The following is a 6,551-nucleotide window of genomic DNA, read 5'->3' as shown; positions in this document are numbered from 1 at the left end:
ACTACCTCATTGTGCCTTAGCTAATGCCACAGGAACTTCTCTTTAAATGTTATAGGTTGGATTTAGTTCTTTAGCACTGCTACTCTACTACCTGAAATGGTAGCAATGAGCCATCATTGGTTATTCCTTTCCCAACGTGCAGAACATTATTTTATTAGAGACGGGAGAGAGGAAATGATACAATAATATAGGACAATATAGTCCTTGCTGATTTTAGGCTTATCAGACACATGGTATGCAGGTATATACATGTGAATGTATACTACACACACATTTAAATCTATGTATATTCATATATAAAATATATACTATAATTCAATATGTATACTAAATATATCTACTTTAATGGCTATATATTTTAACCCCTTATTTGTCCTTGCATTTTTGGACAGCATGATAGAAAACTAGAATACAAATATGCTGAAGAGCATTTATGAATGAATGAGCATAAATGCAAACTTTAACAATGATGTGGAGGAAAAAACAAAAGAATGATTAACACCATTTAGATTTAAGAGATTAACCAAAATGAATAAATTAGCTGTTAATATTGTAGCATCATAAAACAAAAAGTGCTCATTTTGATGACTGAGTGAAAAGTTTGGTATTGTTTTCCTCATTAAAATGTGTGAATAAACAAAGTTAAAAATATATTGTTCCCCATGTGGGAAAGCTGTGATCACTGAAAATTAATCTACTTCAACTATTTCCATGAGTTATCAGCTACCCTTTAAGGATTCAAGGGATTGTTGACATTAACCAGGATTTCCAGGAAATCAAGATTTGATTTAAATTGAGACATGTAAGATTTTATGAACCCAAAGATTTAAAAGGCATTAAAATAAATGTTGACTAATCCCTTAGGGAAATCAGTCTAGGATTAGATTATGTTGCTATAATAAATTAGAAATATTCAAGAAAATGGATAAAACAGTATGCACACATTAAAATCTGTGTTTTACCTGGAAAATATGAAGAATGATACATTTATGTTGATATTTTGCCTTTTAAATCTACTTGTAATTCTTGTTTGCAAAATTTACTCGATTTTATTTAAATAACATATCATAGAATAATGCCATGGACATATTGGATATTTTGTTGCCTTTTCAGGGAGGAAATAATGATTACATCTAAAAATATATAGTCATAGGATGACACGGCTACAAGGATCTTTATAAGGTGATACTTTTTCCCTTCTCACGAGGGAAAAACAAGGCTCAGAGGGACACAATCTGCTTTAGGTCACACCCATAGTTCTCAGGAGAGACAGGTCTAAGAGTGAAGTCCACAATTTATATCTTCTCCAGAATTGTCATCTTTGACAGATGGTTTCTCAAAAGGGAGAAGCAACCAGCCGAGCTGCCTCTTGAAATTTTTCCTGATTATTTTAAGTCACTTTGTGGCTAAAAATGTGGTAGAAGAGGAAGAATGAATTCCTTGCCAAAGAAAAAATCAACTCTTCCCTGAAATCTGAATGGAGTTTAGGGGGAATAAATGAGACCACATCAAGGGGTCTAGTTACCATAAAATAACAGTTAAAATGTGTTGAGTGTTTACTATGTCCCAAGGGTTGTGTGCTAAACATTCAAAACGATTTTTGTTTCACTCACTTTTGAGAAGCATTATCTCATTTGATCTTCCCAATAACCCTATAATATAATTATTATTAGTTGCATTATTATTAGGTTCAGAGAAGATAAGTATAATTTGCCTACGGTTTCATAGCTGGGAGGCTAGGATTTGAAACCAGTCTGACTGAATCCTTAACCAGGCTTGTAAGCTTTCTACTATGTCCCATAAAGGAGGGATATTTCTATTGGACCTCAAGAGAAGGTTGCAGGTAGAAGTGCTGATGTGGACAGTTTAGATGGACTTCTCCAGGATTCGCTGGAAATCTCCCTTAAAACTGGGTCTGGGAACCAACTTATCATTTATCTCCAACCTTGAAATAAAGAATTCTCACCCCATAAAATACAACAAAAACCCTTGCTTTGTTTTATACTTTATCAACAAGGTTTTCTTTCTTTTTTTAGTGAGATGGAGTCTCATTCTGTCGTCCAGGCTGGAGTGCCGTGATGCGATCTTGGCTCACTGCAACCTCCACCTCTCGAGTTCAAGTGATTCTCCTGTCTCAGCCTCCCGAGTAGCTGGGACTACAGGCACTCGCCACCACGCCAGGCTAATTTTTGTATTTTTAGTAGAGACGGGGTTTCACCATATTGGCCCAGCTGGTCTCAAACTCCTGAACTTTTGATCCGCCCGCCTCTGACTCCCAAAGTGCTGGGATTACAGGAGTGAGCCACCGCACCCGGCTGGTTTTCTTTGTTCAATAAATGTATTTTACTGGGCTACTAGAAATCTGAGGTTGAAGTAGCATTGTTCTCCAGTGTAATATAATGTGGTGTTTCTCAAACTCTAGTCTCAGGTCTGCATTAAACACTCTTAAAAATTATTGAGGACTGGCAGGCATGGTGGCTCACACCTGTAATCCCAGTACTTTGGGAGGCTGAGGAGGGGGATCACTTGAGGTCAGGAGAACAAGAATTACAAGTAGATTTAAAAGGCAAAATATCAACATAAATGTATCATTCTCCAGGAGTTTAAGACCAGCCTGGCCAACATGGTGAAACCCCATCTCTACCAAAAAATACCAAAATTACCTGGGTGTCGTAGAGCATGCCTGTAGTTCCAGCTACTTGGGAGACTGTAGTGGGAGAATCACTTGAACTCGAGAGGCAGAGGTAGCAGTGAACCGACATTGCACCACTGGACTCCAGCCTGAGTGATGGAGTGAGACCCTATTTCAAAACAACAACAAAAAATTATTGAGGACTTCAAAAAACAAGACAAAACATTTGTTTACGTGGGTTATCTCTTTTTTTTCCTTTTTTCTGTTTAAAAAATTTAATAAACTAGAGCTTATTTCCTTACACATCGATAAAGCAACAGAACACAGATGTGAGGAAGCACAGCATGACATAGTGAGTTAGATCATGCTATATTTATCTTCTTTCTAGAGACTTGGACAATTTAGATATATTTTAAGGAAAAGAAGACATTTTCCTTAGCCTTTTTTTTTCTCATTGCAATTTTGTTTTGGACATTTTTTTTTTAAAGTTCTGGGATACATGTGTAGAACGTACAGGTTTGTTACATAGGTATACATGTTGCACATCTTTTTAAAAAAATCAGTGTGATGGTAAACTTAAAAAATATATTTTAACATTTATTTTGGGTTCAGGGATACAAGTGCACGTTTGTTATACAGTAAATTTGTAACTCGAGGGTCTGGTGTACAGATTATTTCGTCACCCAAGTACTAAACATAGTACCCGATAGGTTTTCTTTTCTTTTCTTTCCTTTTGTTTTTTTTTCTGAACTTCTCCCTTCTCCCACCCTCCACCCTCAAGTAGGCCGCAGTGCCTTTTGTTCCCCTCTTTCTGTCCATGTGTTCTCATCATTTAGCTCCCACTTATAAGTGAGAACATGGCAGTATTTGGTTTTCCTTCATGCATTAGTTTGCTAAGGATAATGGCCTCCAGCTCCATCCATGTTCCTGCAAAGAACATGATCTCATTCTTTTTTATGACTGCATAGTATTCTATGGTGTATACGTACCACATTTTCTTTATCCAGCCTATAATTGATGGGCATTTAGGTTGATTCCATGTCTTTGCTATTGTGAATAGTGCTGCAATAAACATACACAGGCATATATCTTTACTGGAGAATCATTTATATTCCTTTGGGTATATACCCAGTAGTGGGATTGCTGGGTCAAATGGTGGTTGTTTTTAGTTCTTTGAGGAATTGTCACACTGATTTCCACAATGGTTGAACTAATTTACACTCCCACCAGCAGTGAATAAGTGTTCTCTTTTCTCTGCAACCTTGCTGGCATCTGTTATTTTTTGACTTAACAATGGTCATTCTGACTGTTACGAGATAGTGTCTGATTGTGGTTTTCATTTGCATTTCTCTAATGATTAGTGATATTGAGCATTTTTTCATATGCTTGTTGGTCACACATATGTCTTCCCCAGACTGAAAACTGGACCCCTTCCTTATGCAATATACAAAAATCAACTCAAAATTGATTAAAGACCTAAATGTAAAACCTAAAACTATGAAAATCCTGGAAAGTAAGCTAGGAAGTACCATTTTGGTCATAGAAACTGGCAAAGATTTCGTGATGAAAACATGGAAAACAATTGCAACAAAAGCAAAAATTGATGAATGGGACCTGTAATAATTAAACTGAAGAGCTTCTGCACAGCAAAAGAAGCTATCAATATAGTAAATGGACAACTTACAGAATGGGAGAAAATATTTGCAAACTATCCATCTGACAGAGGTCTAATATCCAGAATCTACAAGGAACTTAAACAAACCTACAAGCAAAAAACAACCCCATTAAAAAGTGGGCAGATGATATGTGGCTAATTTCTAGAAATATTTACCATGATGGAAATGAAAATCAATAAATTTTTAAAATATGGGAATACATAAGCCCACCTTCTATTAGCTGTCAGAGTGTTGCTATCAACCCACATCATGTAGTTTCTGGAAAATTCAAGTGTATGCTCATGAAAAAACAAAAGTGAAAAAAGGCAAATAACTCAGTATTATAAAAATAGCTTTGGCCTTGGAGATGCCCATTTCTATAATGAGAACCTCTGCTATAATTTAGGTTCAAATTCTGGCTCTGTCACTTACTGATTAGTCAAGTTGCAAAATCTGACTAGGATTCAGTTTCTTCATTTTAAAATGTGTATAATAATGTTTCTTCATTCAATGAAATAATGTGGATAAATACCATAGCTTAGTTCCAGGTAAGCCCTCAATAACAAGTAGCTGTTATTAATATGTGTTGTATATCTAACTGAGAAATTTTAGCCCACCAGCAGAATTAGATAAAGGAGCAGGGATTGTCTGTACCTAGGGAGTGTCATATCATCAGTCCTAATGAGGTCCCACCCAGCCTGTTTCCCTCCATTTCTGAGGAAAGTATATTAGTAAAACTGCATTTCTAAAATGAATGTGACTGACAGAGAAAGAAAATAAAGTAATAGTTACTGAATACTTTTATAACTTCTGTGCATTTTGATCTAAGAGGAACATCTATTTATTTTATCCACATCATTAAATTTTTGTTAAAAAATAAAATCTATTTTTACAGAATGATCTATTCTACAAATTGGTATTCATCCAAAGGAAAAAGGAAGTGAAGAGCTATCACAACAAATGTTACTAAAGTTAGTATCTCTGATATCCAAAACAGATTTTCTTTTCTTTATTATCATTAGTTTTTTGAAACAGGGTCTTTCTATATTGCCCAGGCTGGATTTCAACTCCTGGGCTCAAGTGGTCCTCTCACTTCAGACTCCCCATCCTGAGTAGCTGGGATAACAGGTGCATGCTATCATGCCCGGCCAAATTTTCAAATATATGATAATAGCTCACTTATTTCAGGATCTCTTGTATATATAACATTGCAATGACATTGCAGAGTTGGGAATTTGCTGAGACCTGATTTGATTTGATTAATTTGTGAATAGCAATTGTTTATGGGGTAGGGTATTTTGTAGAAAAGTGCTCTGAAAATATAATGGGAAAGAATGTATAGATAGAAATTTCATCTCGGCTCCATGTATAATGAAGTAAATGAGATATTATTTTAAATTTAAATCCCTGTGAACTTGTTTCTCTTACTCTTGCTATCAATAAAGTGTCTGCTTAGTCATCAAAGAGCTGACACTTGGACATGTTAGGATTGAAATGTCCACAGAAATCTGTAGCTGAATTAGAGGGAAAAAGTAAGGGTCACAAAAGTATCTCGGGTTTTCATTTTTGAGAAAGTAAAAAAGTGAGAAAGTAGAAGAAATCTGAAATTTGTTCCCCAAAGCAATGTCTATTGGATGTCAGCTAAACTTCCTGCTTCTTCAAAAGTGCTCCACGTAACTGAGGGTTAGCGTCAGAGCCCTGTCACTCTGCAAGACTCAGGACTATTTTCTAGGTGAGGATGAAGAGGGCTGCCTCAGTTCAGAGGGCTTCAGGATCAAATGGATCCTACTTGATCCTATTGCTTTAAACATCCATATTCCAAGTCACATAGAGGGACCTTGAGGACATCATGCTTAGTGAAACAACAGTCACAGATGAGTAAATATTGCATGATTCTACTTAGATGATATATCTCAAATAGACTCAGAATCAAAGAGAGGAATGGTGGTTGTCAAGGGCTGGACAGAGGAGGAAATGGGGAGTTACTAATCAATGGGCTTAAAGATGCAGTTAAGCAAAATGAACATGTTCTAGAGATCTGCTGTACAACGTTGTCCCTACCATCAACAATACTGTATTACATACACTTAATTTGTTAACAGGATAAATCTCATGGTAACTGTTCTTACCACAATAAAACTATATTTATAAATAAAACAATATATATATAGTTTTATAAATAAAACAATATATATATAGTTTTATAAATAAAACAATATATATAAAGAAGACAATATATATTTTTATATATTGTTTATATATTA

This window comes from Piliocolobus tephrosceles, chromosome 1 (genome assembly GCF_002776525.5).
Source record: "Piliocolobus tephrosceles isolate RC106 chromosome 1, ASM277652v3, whole genome shotgun sequence".
Classification (NCBI taxonomy): Eukaryota; Metazoa; Chordata; class Mammalia; order Primates; family Cercopithecidae; genus Piliocolobus; species Piliocolobus tephrosceles.
The sequence above is the reverse complement of the archived record's forward strand: the minus strand, read 5'-3'. Positions refer to the sequence as shown.